Genomic DNA, 20,655 nt, shown 5'->3' on the forward strand with positions numbered 1-20,655 from the left:
TTGGAGGTTATAGGCAACAGGAACCCAACTCAAGCATTTATTCACCCAAGTAACCGGAAATTCTTATTTCAGGCAGAGTCAGGCCTCCAAATGGTGCCACGAGGATTCGGTCACTTTTGCCATCTCTCGGCAATATATTCCACCACGTGGGCTTCACACTCAGCAGATATTTCCATCATCATGATGAGAGGGACTCCACAGCTCCAGGTGCATGTTCTAGCTACTTAGAAGCTACCTAGAAAGAGATTTCTCTTTCCCAATAGTTTATACTAAACTTTGGGTATGTGGCCCTTTTGAAACAACCACCGCGTGTCTGATTGCCCAGGCCTGGGCCAGGTGCTCCACTCCTAGGGAAGGAGAGGTGGGGCAGCCGTGTCTGAACAAGAACAGAGTGGAGAAGTGGTGGTTTCCCAAGAGAAAATGAAGATGCTCTTCCGAGAAGAAAAGGAGAGCATATATTTTGCAGGAAAAGCAATCTTTCTTCCAAAACTCATATCCCTGGAGAAGGCAAGAGCTAACACACACTGATACAACCCATCTGCTCCCTTACTAGAGTCTCTCACTCATTGCCTTATGCAATGCTCCCAGCAAGCCTCCAAGATAAATATGGGTTCCATTTCTACCTATCAGGAACACAGAGGCTAAGAAAGCTGAGTAGATCATTCAGCCAAAGTGCGTAGCAGGTCAGTCACAGAGCTGAGACTTGTGGGTGGTAATGGCTGGACCACTTGCAGACAGAGAAGATCAATAACCTGCCAGTGTTTTCCATGTTAGAACTGGGTGGGGTTTCCAAGGGTAGGGTCAGATCAGGCATCCCCTTCCTGGTGTGCCCTGGTTGACAGTGGTAACTGGGGAAGCCTTAGGTTGCTCGAAGTTAACATTAGTTGCAAAAATAAGTCAAGGAGCTTCCATCAGGAAGGCCGAGCTGGGGCAGGCGAGTTTTGTCTGGACTAGAGAGTGTTCTGATGGCATCAAGGGGAATGCCCAGGTATATAAACAATAGAGGAATCTGTAAGACTTCGCAGATGCCTGTGGTGCCTGGTGATACAATCTCCTCTCCGTCCGCAATTTCAGCTGCAGTGATGGTGGAAGGAAGGCTCCCATGCACGCTGACAGCATTCTACCTCATCTCTCCACTTTTCTGTCTTGGGGCTTTCTCTAAAGCAGGAGAACGCCTGCAGTCCTTGCAGGTGCCGTCCAACGTTGCAGAACGGTTCACATCCCCAGGGACGACCTTCAACCAACAAGGGACAGAAGTTAGTAGACAATGCCCAACCCTCCCACCCTTTAAAAGGACAAGTCTGAGGCACATCCAATATGGCACCTCAAGGGTCTGCAGCAGCTTTGAGCCCAGCTGGGTGACCAGCCCACTAAAGCACACTTGATTGGCTTTTTTCCTTCCCTGTCTCATTCTTCCAGCTCCCTTGCTTCTCTTTCCTGGACCCACCTTCCCCATAACTACTTCCTCCCAGTCCTTGTCTCAGGTTCTGCTTTCAGGGAACCCCCGACTAAAACTGAAAACTTTTTGGAGGTGGCCTCATTTGAGATGGACCAGTAGCATGTTAGGGATCCATAGTTTGCAAGAAACAGAAATTTATTCAAACTCATTAATGTAAAAAGGTAGTTTGTTAAAAGAATGAAGCAAAGTATCCCAAAAAATAAAGCATCGGGGTTCCTGGAAATTGGAATATTTTGGGGGAGCACTTCTCCATCCTCCCCGCTTCTCTCTCACCTTCCACAGGGTCCGTTGTCTGATTCTCTACGTATCTGCTTCATTTTTCTCTTCCCTTTGCAGGTTGTCATTCTTGGTTTACTCAGGATTTCTGCCCCCACACAGCTATGGCTTGCACATGGCCTTGACTTGCTGAGATGTCAAGTCTAACCCTAAGTCTATGGAATCTCAGAGCTTGATTCCCAGAGCAAGCTTGCTCAGTCTCTCAGATGGCCCTCCTCAACCCCCACCCATTCCAAATTTCTGGGGTTGGGGGAACTGGCCCAATTTGAATTAAAGTTCCCCTCCCCACGCCAGTTCAATCACCTCTCAGGCTGCCCCCCTTTGAGTCATGTGGGTGAAGCTGGACCCCCAAGGGGTGAAAGGAGAGAAAACAATGAATAGCCAAGGAAGTGGACAGAGCCAAGCTTCGGAGACTCACGTGTGTGAGAGCAATCAGAAGGGCAAGAGCTGAGCTGGGAGAGGTGTCAGGAGGCTGTTGCAAAATAATTCAGGCGACTGACAGAGCGTCAAGTGGAGCGAAGGGGAGAAACAGATGGAAGTGACACAGGGAGAGTGTAACTGACAAGATTTGGCAACTGATAGATATGAGGAGTCGGAAAGAAAGGTCAGAGATGACTCGGAGGTTTTACTGGGAAGATGAGAGGGTCGGCCATGGAGGAGAAGATGCAGAAGTTTGTGATACACTGAGTTTGAGGCAGGCTATCAAAACAGTCTGTGTTCACCTGAATCAAATCCATCTGCATCACTAAGTGAAAGATGTTTGGGTCATTCTTTTGTTCTGCAGAACGAGGTACAGTTGTTTATCTGGGATTAAATTCTGATCAAATTGAATTGAATTTCACATCCAAATTTACCTAGGCATCTAAGGCTTTGTAGAAGCGAAGTGAAATGTAACAATAGACTGCAGTGATGACAAAAGACAATTTAATCAAATAGAAAATTATCTCCAGCTTAGCTGTAGCCATTCATAAAGGAAAGGAGGACAGATTAAGAACTCTTGGACTCAAATAAATGGCCCCAAATTAAAACTTGCAAAATTAAAGATACAGACAGAACAGAGCAAATTTAAAGTATGTGAGGTTCAAAAATAAGCACATTTAATCAATATACTATTTTGGGATAAACAGGTATGTGATGAAACTCTAAAGAAAAGCAAGGGAGAGATTAACAGAAACCAGGAAAACGGTTACCTCTATGATGGACGGGAGTGGGGAGGTGACCGAGGAGAGCCACTGGCTGTGGGTCTTGTTAAGTGGGTAAAATTGGTGTTCGCCTTTGGGAGGCCGAGGGGGGCGGATCACATGGTCAAGAGATTGAGACCATCCTGGCCAACATGGTGAAACCCCGTCTCTATTAAAAATACAAAAATTAGCTGGGTGTGGTGGCGTGCCCCTGTAGTCCCAGCTTCCCAGGAGGCTGAGGCAGGAGAATTGTTTGAACCCGAGAGGCGGAGGTTGCAGTGAGCTGAGATCGCGCCACTGCAATCCAGCCTGGTGACAGGGCAAGACTCTTTCTCAAAAAACAACAAGGCCGGGCGCTGTGGCTCACGCCTGTAATCCCGGCACTCTGGGAAGCCGAGGCGGGCGGATCACGAGGTCTGGAGATCAAGACCATACTGGCTAACACAGTGAAACCCCGTCTCTACTAAAAAAAAAAAAAAAAATACAAAAAAAATTAGCTGGGCGTGGTGGTGGGCGCCTGTAGTCCCAGCTACTTGGGAGGCTGAGGCAGGAGAATGGCGTGAACCTGGAGGCAGAGCGTGCAGTGAGCCCAGATCGCGCCACTGCCCTCCAGCACTCCAGCCTAGGAGACAGAGCTTAAGCCACTCCAGTCTGTGGCATTTTGCTATGGCAGCCCTAGCACACTAATGCAGAGGGTAGAACTGACCTGGGCTTGGAGCATCCTGGGAAGAGACCATCCAGCTAAAACCACTCAGATTAAGGTGTTGATTAAGAAGTCCAGTAGCCATTCAACCCTTGCTTTATTTGGTGTTCTTTATGAAAGGTTTAATTTTTTAAAGTGGATGACTAAGCCTTTCTCAGCATCGTAAATTAGTTACTTAAGCAAGTTTCGTATGATTTGAGAATTATTTATCTGCCATCCATACATCTCCTGTTTATAATGATCTCCAAATATTTAATTATTTTAATTCATTTATCTTTGTTAAGGGGTGTGTGTATGTGTGTGTGTGTATGTGTTTAAGAATCAGAATTCTGACTCAAAGGACTGTGGAGCTTGTACATAAGCATCCACCATGGTTTTGTTGTCATAAGATGTCAGATAATGCAAGAACCTTGTGAGGAAATAAAAAGCTTCTTTAGAACTGGTCTGACGCTTAAGAACGTAAAATTTATAACCCAACAATACATTCTCACATCTTGATGCTAACGGTAACTCTGCAATTGTGTTGCTCTCACCCTAAAGAATTTTCAACAGCATTTGTGTTCAAACAAAACAAAACATTCTTCCATCTCTATCCTTTCCCACTCCTTAATGGATGGATGGATGGATAGATAGGCAGATAGACAGATATATAGGTGGATGGATGGATAGATTAGATAGATGATAGATAGATTAGATAGATAGATAGATAGATAGATAGATAGATAGATAGATAGATAGATGATAGATAGATGATAGATGATAGGTAGAACCCAGGTCCTCTCTTGTCCTCCCATCCATGTCTTTGGGTAAAAGCACCTATTTGTTGCCGAATGAGTCCTGGATGCCAAAATGGGTGTTGTTCAGAATGTTTCCACTTACCTTTTCCTTGGGCCCGGGAAGAATCTTCAGTCTAAAGAATGAAAAGAAAAGACCCATAAGAACAGGTCTTCCAAGGAAATGAAGCAGCTCTGGGAACACCTTTTCTCTCAGAATCCTAAGGCAAGACCCATTCAGACCTAGCAAGCCTGTCTACCTCTAGCTCTCCGTCTGCAAAAATGCCCCCTGCCCCTGAGCTATGAGAGAAAGGACTCCTTCAAGATGTTGTTGGGAGGGGAGGGCAGGGATATGGAACAGGGACTGATTCCATATGCAGATGTGCTGGGAGAGACAGCAGATCCAGTTGCTTCAGGAAGAAAATCAAGACTTTGTCCAGGGGCCCCTTGGCCAAGACAGAAACTCCCCTCAATCAGGGGACTCACTTACCTCCAAGGAATGATGAGGCCATTCCTGTCCCCTGAGTCAAACCTGTATTGCCTCTCCACTGGACAATCCAAAAACAAGAAACAAACAAATGAATTCATCCCTGTGCCCTCTCTGAAAGAAGAAATATGAGCCCAGAGGAGGGTAAAAATAAATACCCAAGTGAGGAGAATATTCCCCGAATTCCAGCATTCAGAAGCATGCCCCAAGCACTGCGACGCCATTCGAGCATTCAGAAGCATGCCCCAAACACTGGGACGCCTAAGGTAAACTTATTTAAAACAGAATGTTAGTGACTTTTTAAAATAAAATGTGCAATACGTTTTTCTTCAAACTTCAAGTATCTTTCTAGCTAAATGAGGTAACTCTGTGTTTAAAGTCAGGAGGGGCAGCTGTTAAGACACTACTGAGTGTTACTGAAGGAAAAGTTCTGTATTTTATTATACTCGTGTGTATATTTATTATTTATTTTTTAAATTTTTTTATTATACTTTAAGTTCTAGGGTACATGTGCACAATGTGCAGGTTTGTTACATATGCATACATGTGACATGTTGGTGTGCTGCACCTGTCAACTCGACATTTTAAATAATACTTGATTATATATTTATTACCTTTTTTTTTTTGAGACGGAGTGTGGCTCTTTCATCCAGGCTGCAGTGTAGCTGCACGATCTTGGCTCACTGCAACCTCTGCCTCCAGGGTTCAAGCAATTCTCCTGCCTCAGTCTCCTGAGTAGCTGGGGCTACAGGCACCCACCACCACGCCCAGCTAATTTTTTGGTATTTTTAGTAGAGATGGGGTTTCACTGTGTTAGCCAGGATGGTCTCGATCTCCTGACCTCATGATCCGCCCGCCTCAGCCGCCCAAAGTACTAGGATTACAGGCGTGAGCCACCGCGCCGGGCCATATAGTTATTAGTTTTATGGGAAGTCGTATATTTATTGTACTGTTTCCATATTAATTACTGGACCCTTTGATGGTCTAATGTGATCATCATGACCTTCACTTTTACCCGAACCCTTATCCTGCTTAATTATTCACCTCCTGACACAATCAAATGCGAAGAGGTTTGGCAAGACATGCAACAATATATAAGCAAGATTCATAATTCCATTAATGACTCTTACTACCATAGCAGTGATGCCAGCTACACACACCGGTTCAGGAGCACTGATGGGGGTGGTGCACCTGCAGGAATTTGCATAGAGATGAGGCCTTTCCATGCAGAAGGAAGTATATGGGGGCAGCCACCAACGAGGGCAGTCTTGCTCATAGGCACCTATGAGGCCTCTCCCACCAGAAATATTTTAGAAGCACACTGTAGAAATTTTCAGCATTGTGAGAGCCACTGGAATTTGGGTGGTTTTCATTGATGTTGCATTTGTGCCTACAGGTCAGTCAGGCCTTGAGAAGGTTAAGTTACGCTATCAATTCATTTTTACTTCTGTTACTGTGGAGCTATATCATCCATGCCTTTAATGTGTATACATAAAATTTATGAGAAATCAATTATAGTGGATTGGCAAAATATGTGATAAAATGATAAAACCATGGGTGTGTGCTGATAAAGCCTGTAGGAATACTTTGTGGGATATTTGAAGTGTTTTCCAACTTTGAAAAAGAACCAAAAGACGTTTTTCATGTGGCTGAACTCATAGGTAATACTAGCTAAAAAGATATCCTTACAGGTGAAATGGAATTAAATAAGGGCTGTTGAGAAACCCTGACTAAAGATGCCTTAGAGGAACGAATATAAGCATCTTAGTTTTGGATGGAACACATTTAATGTTCCACAGTAACATAACATAGGGTATCCTGCCCTTCATGTGTGATCTAAAGTCACTTCCAGGGCAATTTTGACTGATTTGCAAACATAATCCCCATATAACGTGCAATGCCGGCTGGGCGCGTTGGCTTATGCCTGTAATTCCAGCACTTTGGGGAGGCTGAGGCGGGCAGGTCATGAGTTCAGGAGATCGAGACCATCCTGGCCAACATGGTGAAACCAGGTCTCTACTAAAAATACAAAAATTAGCCGGGCGTGGTGGTGCATGCCTGTAATCCCAACTACTCGGGAGTCTGAGGCAGGAGAATCACTTGAACCCAGGGGGCAGAGGTTGCAGTGAGCCGAGATCATGCCACCACACTCCAGCCTGGGCAACAGAGCAAGACTCCCTCTCAAAAATAAAAAGAACAGCTCTGCGAGCTCTGGCTGTACTTTATTCCCTGATTACACTTGGCACTTGAACATGGTGCTCATTATGAATCTAAGAAGCTTGTTGCCCTGCCTCACATTGATACAGGACTTCTCATTTGAAAAGGTAGATTGGTCTGTTTTCACATTCACTTCTCCACATCATGTGGAGGCAGAGAAATCAAATATGAATCCAGCCTAAAGAGGTTAAAAGTCATTTAACTAGTAAATAGCCCACTCAAGAGCTCTGATTTCTTATCTAGGCTCTCTTCTCCCCAATTAATACACTATCTATATACAAAATTCCAATAAGCATACTTTTCATGGCACTGTGATAATTTGGCCCATGTTGATGAGGAGCTTACAGTCCAAGGTTAAAACAAGTTAGATAAACATCTCAATATATTTTAACTGTACAAGGCTGCATGCTGGATATACCAGATATACATCGAGACCTAAATGTATAACAGTATGTAGGCTTCCACCAGTTAAAAGGAAATGACCAGAGGGGACTTGTTTAGGTCATGGAAGAAGATCAGAAGGGATGGGAGAGATAGATGGGGCACTGGAGGATTCAGAGAACAGTAGAACTGGAAGGGAATGTAGCAAGAGGGCAGTTCTGTTTTATAGATGAACAACTCAAGGGCTAAAGAGGAAAAAAATGACATGCTGAGCTAAATCTGTTGAGTAGATGAAAGGGAAGTGGTTGGGCTGGAAAAAGCAGGATGCAAGCCATCGAATTAATGGTTCTGTCTAAACCTGCGTGGGAAACAAGGAGGACCAGAGAAAAAAATGAGTCTAGAAGTGAATGAGATAAGGGGGGATGGGTGGGAAAATGGCAGACTCACTGAGGGTGATGGTCACTCTTTCTGTGTTGATGGCTGCCAGCAGCTGTGTCCTTCGACGGGGGTCAGGAGCATCCAGTGGACATCTGTTTCTGGCGTCACCTCTGGAACCAGAGTCTTCTCCTCCTCTGCTCTCTGACAGTCCACAGTTTCTGCTTCCTGTCCACTCCTTTGATTGAGTTGTTTTTATCCTGACTCCCATTAATCAACCTGTTGCCTTGGATCCTTCCCTTGCATATCCTATCTTTATCGTTTGTCTTTCCTTCCTGCCTGAAAATCCTGGAGGAGTCGAAACTTATAAAAAAATATTTGAACTAGAGGCTCTTCATCGGTTGCCAAATAAGGTCCCAATGCCTTAGCTAAGCACTTGGCCATTGACTGGCGCAAATACACCAGCTTTGTTCCATTCCGCTGCCCAGTACATATTTTACACCCTTATGAAAAGACACGATTTCCCCTAAACAATCCCACCCTTTCATAGCTTCATGTCTTCACTCCACCCAGAGTGTCCTCTGCTATAATCCCCATCTGTTGGAATCCAGGATTTTAGAGATAAGCGCAAATAGTAGATATCCATTTTGCTCTTGCCTGCCCAGCATTCATTTCCCTCTGACTTTTCTACAGGAAACACATCTTTCTTCCTCTTAGTCATATTGTCTGCATGTCACTGATCCTACTCCTAAATCCAGTAGTGAACCCATCACTCAGACCCAGCATTTCAGCATATTACTCTTGGCCATAGTGTTGACAACAAAAAGGGGGGGTGGGGGTCATAGGAATTGTCTCAGGCTCATCAATGTCAATCTCAGGACTTTGACTAAAATTTTAAGAAAAATCACCACAACTTTTTCCTTTGGGGTGGCTGATTTGGCAGGAGTAAGTCTAAGCAAAAGGAGAAATTTAAAGATGTAACTAGGGCATTGGACTTGCTTTTGCCCTGAGAATATGTGCTGATCCTAGGTCTTCAGTTTTCATGACTTTTGGAGCATGAGAAGCAGAAAACAAACCCCAGAAACCCCCAAATAGGCAGGCATATTGTGGTAGACTAGATTATGCAGTCATATTGTGAGAGACTAAATTATTATTCACAAATATTAACTTTCTCCCTGTAGTAGGATTGTAAATCCATGCCCTTTGCCATGGAACTTTGGGATGTCATCCAGTAAATGAATGGGGGTAAACAACTCTGTCTTTCTGATTTGAGCTTTGGACAACTGATTTGCTTGGATCAATGTCCTGTGCAGCCTGCTGTGGCTGACCTGTAGATCCATGAACAAGAAATAAATGACAACTTCACAGTCAAAAATAAGCCCACAATCAAAAATATAACAAGTCATGGTAAGTGAGAAAGAATAGACAATAGAAACACAAATTAGAAAACAACTGTGCTTAGTATGTTTTAAAAAGTAAAAGATAAGTCTAACAATGGCTTTAGTGCATAATAAACTATAAATGACTATTATAATTAAAAAACAAAAACTTCTAGTAATAAGATAAAACAACAAAGAAAACCTACAATAGTTGACAAAATTCAACAACCCTCAATAAATTAGGTATTGATGGGACATATCTCAAAATAACAAGAGCTATCTATGACAAACCTACAGCCAATATCATACTGAATGGGCAAAAACTGGAAGCATTCCCTTTGAAAACTGGCACAAGACAGGGATGCCCTCTCTCACCACTCCTATTCAACACAGTTTTGGAAGTCCTGGCCAGGGCAATCAGGCAGGAGAAGGAAATAAAGGATAGTCAATTAGGAAAAGAGGAAGTCAAATTGTCCCTGTTTGCAGATGACATGATTGTATATCTAGAAAACCCCATCGTCTCAGCCCAAAATCTCCTTAAGCTGATAAGCAACTTCAGCAAAGTCTCAGGATACAAAATCAATGTACAAAAATCACAAGCATTCTTATACACCAATAACAGAGAGCCAAATCATGAGTGAACTCCCATTCACAATTGCTTCAAAGAGAATAAAATACCTAGGAATCCAACTTACAAGGGGCATGAAGGACCTCTTTAAGGAGAACTACAAACCACTGCTCAATGAAATAAAAGAGGATACAAACAAATGGAAGAATATTCCATGCTCATGGGTTGGAAGAATCAATATCGTGAAAATGGCCATACTGCCCAAGGTAATTTATAGATTCAATGCCATCCCCATCAAGCTACCAATGACTTTCTTCACAGAATTGGAAAAAACTACTTTAAAGTTCATATGGAACCAAAAAAGAGCCCACATCACCAAGTCAATCCTAAGCCAAAAGAACAAAGCTGGAGGCATCACGCTACCTGACTTCAAACTATACTACAAGGCTACAGTAACCAAAGCAGCATGGTACTGGTACCACAACAGAGATATAGATCAATGGAACAGAACAGAGCCTTCAGAAATAACACCGCATATCTACAACTATCTGATCTTTGACAAACCTGACAAAAACAAGCAATGGGGAAAGGATTCCCTATTTAATAAATGGTGCTGGGAAAACTGGCTAGCCATATGTAGAAAGCTGAAACTGGATCCCTTCCTTATACCTTATACAAAAATTAATTCAAGATGGGTTAAAGACTTACATATTAGACCTAAAACCATAAAAACCCTAGAAGAAAACCTAGGCATTACCATTCAGGACATAGGCATGGGCAAGGACTTCATGTCTAAAACACCAAAAGCAATGGCAACAAAAGCCAAAATTGACAAATGGGATCTAATTAAACTAAAGAGCTTCTGCACAGCAAAAGAAACTACCATCAGAGTGAACAGGCAACCTACAAAATGGGAGAAAATTTTTGCAACCTACTCATCTGACAAAGGGCTAATATCCAGAATCTACAATGAACTCAAACAAATTTACAAGAAAAAAACAAACAACCCCATCAAAAAGTGGGCGAAGGACATGAACAGACACTTCTCAAAGGAAGACATTTATGCAGCCAAAAGACACATGAAAAAATGCTCATCATCGCGGCTATCAGAGAAATGCAAATCAAAACCACAATGAGATACCATCTCACACCAGTTAGAATAGCGATCATTAAAAAGTCAGGAAACAACAGGTGCTGGAGAGGACGTGGAGAAATAGGAACACTTTTACACTGTTGGTGGGACTGTAAACTAGTTCAACCATTGTGGAAGTCAGTGTGGTGATTCCTCAGGGATCTAGAACTAGAAATACCATTTGACCCAGCCATCCCATTACTGGGTGTATACCCAAAGGACTATAAAATCATGCTGCTATAAAGACACATGCACACGTATGTTTATTGCGGCACTATTCACAATAGCAAAGACTTGGAACCAACCCAAATGTCCAACAACGATAGACTGGATTAAGAAAAGTGGCACATATACACTATGGAATACTATGCAGCCATAAAAAATGATGAGTTCAGGTCGTTTGTAGGGACATGGATGAAACTGGAAATCATCATTCTCAGTAAACTATCGCAAGGACGAAAAACCAAACACCGCATGTTCTCACTCATAGGTGGGCATTGAACAATGAGAACACATGGACACAGGAAGGGGAACATCACACTCTGGGGACTGTTGTGGGGGTGGGGGGAGGGGGGAGGGATAGCATTAGGAGATATACCTAATGCTAAATGACGAGTTAATGGGTGCAGCACACCAACATGGCACATGTATACATATATAACAAACCTGCACATTGTGCACATGTACCCTAAAACTTAAAGTATAATAATAATAAAATAAAAAAAGAAAGAATGATGTACATTAAAAAAAAGAAAACCCAAAATAGGCTTAAGCAGAAAATATTACATAGCTAATTAGCAGACTATTAGATAGGTCATAAGAAATTATCCAGAATATAGCCCAGAAAGGCAAGGAGATAGAAAATATAAAAGAGAGTTTAAGAGGCATTAGGTAAGTTCCAACATATTTCTTTTTTTTTTTTTTTTTAGATGGATTCTAGGTCTGTCACCCAGCCTAAAGTTCAGTGGCATGATCTCAGCTTACTGCAACCTCTGCCTCCCAGGTTCAAGCAGTTCTCCTGCCTCAGCCTCCCGAATAGCTGGGATTACAGGCGTGCACCACAACGCCCGGCTGATTTTTGTATTTTTAGTAAAGATGGGGTTTCACCATGTTGGCCAGGCTGGTCTCGAACTCCTGATCTCAAGTGATCCACCCGCCTTAGCCTCCCAAAGTGCTGGGATTACAGGCGTGAGCCACCGTGACTGGCTAATATTTTAAGTTTTCAACTGTATTTTATCTCCTTTTAAAAATATTAGATTCGGGGGTACAAACGCATGTTTGTTACATGGGTATATTGTATAACAGTGGGGACTGAGTTCTAGTGTACCCATCGCCCAAATATTGAAAAAAAAAGAAAAACAATTACAAAAGAAGGTAGAAATGTCTATGACAGCATGGGGAGTGAGGTATTCATTGAACTGGCCCTTCCAGCACCCAATTGGTAATTTTTCAACCCTCAGTCTCCTCATGCCCTCCCCCCTTTTGAAGTCCCAGTGTCTATTATTTTCATCTTTACATTCATGTGTATCCATCATTTAGCTCTCACTTATAAATGAGAACATGAGATATTTCATTTTCTGCTCCTGAGTTAGTTCACTTAGGATAATGGCCTCCAGGTTCATCCATGTTGCTGCAAAGGATATAATTTCATTCTTTTTTCTGGCTGCATAGTATTCTGTGATCCAACTGTATTTTATCTCAATTTAGATCATTAAGATTTAATGATATAAATTATGAGACTCATTGCTCTTTACCTTTTTCCTGCCCTCTTCATCTTTCGTGATATCTGTTAGAATCCTATGGTCGGCCAGGTGCGGTGGCTCACGCCTGTAATCCCAGCATTTTGGGAGGCCGAGGCAGGTGGATCACCTGAGATCAGGAGTTTGAGACCAGCCTGGCCAACGTGGTGAAATCCCGTCTCTGCTAAAAGTACAAAAATTAGCCAGGCATGGTGGCAGGCGCCTGTAATTCTAGCTACTCAGGAGGCTGAGGCAGGAGAATCGCTTGAACCTGGGAGGCGGAAGTTGCAGTGAGCCAAGATCGCACCATTGCACTCTAGCCTGGGAGACAACAGCAAGGCTCCGTCTCAAACAACAACAACAAACCCTATGGTCATTTGCTTAAAGTGTTGCCTTCATAGAAAGCAGATTCTGGCCCTCCTACAACCAACTGGATGACCCTGATCATGTTATTAGGTTGAACCCCACGAAACTGCCATTTTGGTAGATCAAAAATAGTCGAATATGATCCAAATGCAGAATATAAACTCCCTGTGTCTCCACCTCTACCCCTGCAAAATGGGGCTACCAGTATTATTTATGTAATAGGAATGTTTGAAGCATAAATGAGTTCATTTATGTAGAGCCCTTGTAGCAGGTCCTGGCATGTAGTAGTAAATGTTTGTTGGTGATACTGGCGGTGGTGGTGACATTAGTGGTAGTGATACTAAAGTACTTCCTGAGGCCTTGCAGAAAAAGGAAATGACTGGATAACGAGCGAGGCCTTCCACCTGTCAATCCCCACCTGTGGAGGCTGGAACTAAAGAAAGCAACAGTTCCACAGAAACTTTTTTTTTTGAGACTGAGTCTCACTCTGTCACCCAGGCTGGAGTGCAGTGGCACGATCTCAGCTCACCGCAACCTCTGCCTCCTGGGTTCAAGCGATTCTCCTGCCTCAGCCTCCCGAGTAGCTGGCATTACAGGAGTGTGCCACCACGCCCGGCTAATATTTGTATTTTTAGTAGAGATGGGGTTTCACCCTGTTGTCCAGGCTGGTCTCGAACTCCTGACCTCAAGTGATCTGCCTGCCTTGGCCTTCCAAACTTCTGGGATTACTGGCATGAGCTACCACACCTGGCCCAGATCATCCCTTAATAATCTTTTCCAAATAAATGGTGTTTTATTCTTTGCAAAGTGTAGCCAGTTATTTATTCAGTGTTAACAGTTCGCACTGTTGACTACTTTCTCACATCACCACTGCTAGATGGGTATTACTATCACTTCAATGTAGAGGAAACTCTGGCTCAGTCAGAAGAAGGAACTTGTCAAGGTCACAAACTAGCGAGTAGCAGGGCAGGGTGTGAGTCCACGTTTGGCCGATTCAAAAGCACATGCTCACCATCCATTTGCAAATGCAAACTCTTCAGCTTTAAGAGATGCTTTCCTAAAAAACCCTGTGAGGTGTCAAATGACAGTATCCTAATTCTAGTGGTGTGCTCGTCTTGTGCTCTCCAAGAAAAAAAAAGTCCCAATTTGTAACGTTTGCTGATTTTATTGCCATAAATAATTCCATCATGGCTGATTTCAAGACTTGTGAATCTTCTGAATCTTTAACAGCTGGCTCTCAGGAGCTGGTACGAGCCCACTACAGCTCATCACTGCAGAGTTCCCATTTTACCGATGATGAACACACCAAGGCCCACAAGCATCCATTTGCTTGCCATAAGGCCACATAGCTGATAGCCAACCCTAGATGGGAACTTAGGACTTGTACTAAAAGACCCTTGATGGCTGCCACAACTCCCCTCGTAGACACCATGCCAGGTAAGGAAAGAAAAGTGCAGCTACTGAAGACAAACCCCAAAATACCTTATTGAAAAGGGGAATGTTACAGGTGTGGTGACTCACCCCTGTAATCCCAGCACTTTGGGAGGCTAAGGCAGGTGGATTACCTGAGGTCAGGAGTTTGAGACCAGCCTGACCAACATAGTGAAACCCTGTCTCTACACAAAAATTAGTCAGGCATGGTGGTGCCCACCTGTAGTCCCAGCTATTTGGGAAGCTGAGGCAGGAGAATCACTTGAACCCGGGAGGCGGAGGTTGCAGTGAGCCGAGATCGCACTGCTGCACTCCAGCCTGGGCTACAGAGCGAGACTCTGTCTCAAAAAAAAAAAAAAAAAAAAAAAAGTCGGGGGGGCATGTTCTTAAAATTTGATTTTTTTTTTCAGTATTCTGTCAATAACGGGGGTTCTTCATTCAGAAAATGGACTAAATGGAGGGGCCTAGATAAATGAGCAAAGGAAAGAGAACATCAGAAGAGAAGAAGAAAAAGATAAGATGGGTGAAATGAAGAAATGTTAGCACAGGTGGGAACTAAATGGACTAAGAGAAGAATACTTCCAGTGTGTCTCCCACCTCTTCTCTCTGCAGCTCCACCTCACTGTCTTCCGATGAAGACCAGCATTTCCACAGGGTGGGCACATCACCATACACAACATTCAAATCTCACATTTCCACTACCAGAGAGGAATATGGAGTCACCGTTTCTGGCCCTCAGGACTAAAAGCATACTTCTGAATAGCCCATGAGTCAAAAGAGAAATCATAAGGGAAATCAGAGGGTATTTTGGACTGAATGGAAATGAAAACACAACATGGAATTTGGAGAACTGGAGAAATTTATAACACTAAATGTCTATATTAGAGAAGAAAAGGGCTGGGCGCAGTGGCTCACGCCTGTAATCCCAACACTTTGGGAGGCCAAGGTGGGTGGATCACCTGCGGTCAGGAGTTCCAAGACCAGCCTGGCCAACATGGTGAAACCCCATCTCTATTAAAAAAATACAAAAAAAATAAAAATTAGCTGGGCATGGTGGCGAGTGCCTGTAATTCCAGCTACTTAGGAGGCTAAGGCAGGAGAATCACTTGAACCTGGGAGGTGGAAGTTGCAGTGAGCTGAGATCGCGCCACTGCACTCCTGCCTGGGCAACAAGAGCAAAACTCTGTCTCAAAAAAAAAAAAAAAAAAAAAAGGAAAAGAAGAGAAAAGAGACCTCAGATCAATTACATCAGTGTTCACTAAAAAAATAGGAAAAGCAAATTAAATCCAAATTAATTAGGAAAAAGGATGTAATAGACATAAAAACAGCAATCTCAGAAATGAGATAGAAATGAGAAACCCACCCCCACATACACATAAAAAAAAATATCAAGGAAACCAAACGCTGGTTCTTGAGAAGATTTTTTTAAATTGATAAACTTCTAGCCAGAGTGATCAGGCAAAAAAGAGAGAAGACACAAATTACCAATGTCCAGGATGAGAGAGGTAACATTAGTACAGATTAGACAGATTCCCACAGGATAATATTGGGATTTTTTGTTCCAGTAAATTGAACAACTTAGATGAAATTTGCAAATCCTTGAAAGATACAAACTACCCAAAAAAATGGATAAATTGGACTGCTTCAAACTCAAAAATTTTGCTCTTCAAAAGACTATATTAAGATAACAAGAAAGCAAGTCACAGGCTGGGAAAATATATTTCAAAGATACTTATGAAACAAGTCACAGGCTAGAAAAATATACTTCAAGATACTTATTTCAAAGATACTTATGAAAAGGACTTGTATTTAGAGTATGCAAATAAATCTCAAGACTCAAGTTCGGTGAGAAATAAATTCGTAGATTCCATAGGCTGCTGGCTGCTGGTTGAACTGGCAATTTTTCCAGGTCTCTTATATGAAAGGTAAGGAACTGCTTGGTAAAGAGTGGGATATGACCATTGAAATTGGGATATCTGGGAGGATTCAAAAGGCTAGGACTCTGTTAAGTCTCTGGTCTCTTCTAAAATTATCCCCATTTCTCTTCTTGTCTGATTAAATTATAGCTCCCTTTTTGGGAAAAGGCTAATCATTTCCCTCATGCCCCATCTTTCATTGTTTCTTCCTTAGTAACCAAAGTCAGAATTCAGCACAGCTTTTAGAATGAAATGAGGCTGGAAGTGGGAGGGGAGGTGCAGTGAGGGCTATCTAGCAGAAGCCTTAGAAATTTCTTAAAATGGGTGCTGGGCATGGTGGCTCATGCCTATAATCCCAGCACTTTGGGAGGCCGAGGTGGGTGGATCACCTGGGGTCAGGAGCTTGAGACGAGCCTGCCCAACATGGTGAAACCCCGTCTGTACTAAAAATACAAAAACTAGCCTGGTGTGGTGGTGCATACCTGTAGTCCCAGATACTTGGCAGGCTGAGGCACAAGAATTGCTTGAACCCGGGAGGCAAAAGCTGCAGTGAGCCAAGATCATGCCACTGCATTCCAAGCTGGGCAACAGAGCAGGACTCTGTCTCAAAAAAACAAAAAAAAAAAGAAAGAAAAAAGAAAAGAAAATAGAAATTTATTAAAATGGGGAAATTTTTTCAGGGGATGAATCTTTTGAGTAGTCAGCCAAGACAGACAAAATATAATTTGGGATATGACTCAATGTATTAATATGAATACATTCACCTACAGATCTAGTTTGAAAATCAGCCTGCTATGATTCTAAGGGCTTGCTGATCTGGCTAACACAATCCAGACCTAATTGTGGTCATAAAGAAATGAAATCAAAAGACACCAATTAAAAGGCAGAAATTCAAAGACTTCAGCAGGCAGGGAGGGTGGTGTGGCTGCTCCTTGTGTTCTGCCCCCACACCACTTCTCACATCCGCCAGTGCTTCATCCTTGCCAGGAGTGAAAGATAAAATGAAGTAAGCAAAGAGGTCCTTAAAAAGTACTTCATGGGCTGGCCACAGTGGCTCACATCTGTCATCTCAGCACTTTGGGAGGCCAAGGTGGGTGGATTGCTTGAGCCCAGGAGTTCAAGACCAGCCTAGGCAACATGGGGAGACCTGGTCTCTACAAAAATACAAAAAAATTAACTGGGCATGGTGGTGTGTGCCTGTAGTCCTAGCTACTTGGGAGGTTGAGGTGGGCAGATTGCTTGAGCCCAGGAAGTTGATGTTGCAGTGAGCTATGTTTGCACCACTGCACACTCTAGCCTGGGTGACAACAGAGCAAGATCCTGTCTCTAAATAAATAAATAAATAAATAAATAAATAAATAGCACTTCATGCCTGTACTCAAGTTAAATAGGAATTCTGCTGGATAGGGATGCTGTTCAAATGAGGGTCTTGATCTTGGGAGCAATAGGAGAGGCCCAAAGTGGCCAAGCCCAGATCACGGCAATTAACCATTAGAGGTAAGGTAGACAGTCATAGAATTAGATCTCCAGGGATGGTATGACATACAGAGAATGCTGGCAGTGACTTGGTGCTCCAGAAGTTAAATTCACAGCCAGGCTACTCAGTTCTTTTTTTTTTTTTTGATAGGGAATTTTGCTCTTGTTGACCAGGCTGGAGTGCAATGGAGCCATCTCGGCTCACTGCAACCTCTGCCTCCCAGGTTCAAGCGATTCTCCTGCCTCAGCCTCCCAAGTGGTCGCGATTACAGGCATGCGCCACCATGCCTGGCTAATTTTTGTATTTTTAGTAGAGACAGTGTTTCTCCATGTTGGTCAGGCTGGTCTTGAATTCCTGACCTCAGGTGATCCCCCTACCTCGGCCTCCCAAAGTGCTGGGATTACAGGTGTGAGTCACCCCAACTAGCTGCTACTCAGTTCTTAATTATTTCAAAGCAAAAATGCTCACTCATAGAAAACTAGATATCTAGCCTGTGTTGAAGATCTTAACTTTTCATCTAATTCCCTGTCCTGATTCAGTTCATGAATCCAGACTCCCTTAAATGACAGGATGGCTGGGTACTATTGAGGAAGAATTCTCTATGACTCCACATCTGCCCCATAAAGCTTTCTCCCAGCCATTCCAAAAAGAAATGACAGCCATTTGCCTGGACTGACACTAAGCCCCAGGAAGCCAGAACACCACTGGGTTTTGTCAGTCTCAACAGGAGCTTATGGTGGCCAGGTGATAAATTGATTCCTAATCTAAGTTTGCATCTTGGCAGGCCCAGTGGAAACTGGGCTCTTTCTTAGGATATTTCAATATTCTGAGTGTTTAGTTGACTGACCTCAGCAAGTAACCGAATCCCACACTGGTTTCCCCTGGCCAAGTTGCTTGTGATCCTGTTAAATTTCATAATACTTCCAGTACCTAAAATTACCTTAGTTATGTTTGCTGTTTCTTTGTCTCTTCCAACTAGAATAGAAATTGATTTAGGCCGGGCGCAGTGGCTCAAGCCTGTAATCCCAGCACTTTGGGAGGCCGAGGCGGGAGGATCATGAGGTCAGGAGATTGAGACCATCCTGGCCAACACAGTGAAACCCCATCTCTACTGAAAATACAAAAAAAAAATTAGCCGGGCATGGTGGCGGGCACCTGTAGTCCCAGCTACTCGGGAGGCTGAGGCAGGAGAATGGCGTGAACCCGGGAGGCGGAGCTTGCGGTGAGCCGAGATTGTGCCACTGCACTCCTGCCTGGGCAACAGAGCAAGACTCTGTCTCAAAAGAAAGAAAGAAAGAAAGAAATTGCTTTAAAGGCAAGGACCATTTCTCTTAATTTACTACTACATTCCCCGAGCCTAAAACAGTGTTTATTATATAATGAACTCTCAAATGTTTATAGAATAAATTTTGCTAGGATCAAGCCCACGTCACTGGAGAAATCTTTCCTAATCACTAAAGTGAATCAAAAGCAAAAGTGCATCCCTAGAAAAATCAGCAATCAGGTCACAAAGACGTAAAACCTGCTGTGTCCTGATTCCTATCACATCTCTACCCACCTCACCCATCTGATACCAAAGGTTAATGGGACTTAGAGAATAACCGTATCTATCAAAGACTTAATCAAGTAGTGGGACCAGATATGGTCTCCTTGCCGGAATTAGTAAATACAGCTCCTGGCACTTGAGAATAAGCTATTGATCTGGAAAACGCATCTTTCTCCATGTTGATAAACAGAGAATACCAGAAGCAATTTGGTTTAACTGACAGAGTTAGTAGTATACCTTCAGAAGGGCAGCATGGCTTTTTCCAGTAATTCAGAGAAGGAACTCCAGAGCCAGGATTACCTGGGTTCAAGTCCCGGCTCTGCTACTTACTAGTTGTGTGACCTTTGGCAGATTACTTAATCTCTCTGTGCCTCAGTTTCTTCACCTGTAAAACAGAGATAATAGTACCTGCCTCAAAAGTTTATTATGAATTAAATGAGTTAATATTGTAAAGTGCTTAGAAGATTGTCTTGCCCACAGTTAAGTACTATATAAATGCTCATCAGTGGTCATTATTAACTGTGATCTCTGCAGCTCTAGGATGAAATCAAGTCAGCGCGTGCTTGATTAGCTCACCATTCCTCAGGACATCATGCTGGTGCTGCGTCACTGCAGGTCATATCCTACTGACGAGATGTAGCTAGAACTGTAATTATATACTCCTGTGGGCTATGGCCTCTCCTCCTCTAGACTTCCTGGCTTTCTTCTCTGATCCTGTGGGCCCTTGGAGCTTTTGGCGCTACCTGTATGACTGCTCAGCCCAAGAGTCTGGACTTGCAAGACCTTCCTTCCACTAGTGGAAAAGAGCAGGAGTGGAGGATAAAGGAGGGGGCCTCAAACCTGGGAGACACTTTAGGAGTCAGGAATGGGCTGTGACCATCAGACCAGTGACCAAGTGTAGGAGATCGGTCAGGAGATGGGAAAAATGGTAGAAAGATGCAAACCTTCTTGGAAGGCCGAGAGGTTTTACAAAGCTTCAGAAAAGGATTTGGCTGAAGGCAGCCAGATTCTCTTATCCGGTGCCTGAAAGCTTAGGTTAGATAACAAGGGGATGTAAAGAACTGATCTAGGTAAGTTTGTTTACTTAGGCCTTGGAACCTGGCCTTTTAAAAATTTGATTATTCTACTTTAAGTTCTAGGGTACATGTGCACAGTGTGCAGGTTTGTGACATAGGTATACGTGTGCCATGTTGGTTTGCTGCACCCATCAACTCATCATTTACATTAGGTATTTCTCCTAACGTTATCC

The sequence above is a fragment of the Symphalangus syndactylus genome, chromosome 20 (assembly GCF_028878055.3).
Source record: "Symphalangus syndactylus isolate Jambi chromosome 20, NHGRI_mSymSyn1-v2.1_pri, whole genome shotgun sequence".
Taxonomy (NCBI): domain Eukaryota; kingdom Metazoa; phylum Chordata; class Mammalia; order Primates; family Hylobatidae; genus Symphalangus; species Symphalangus syndactylus.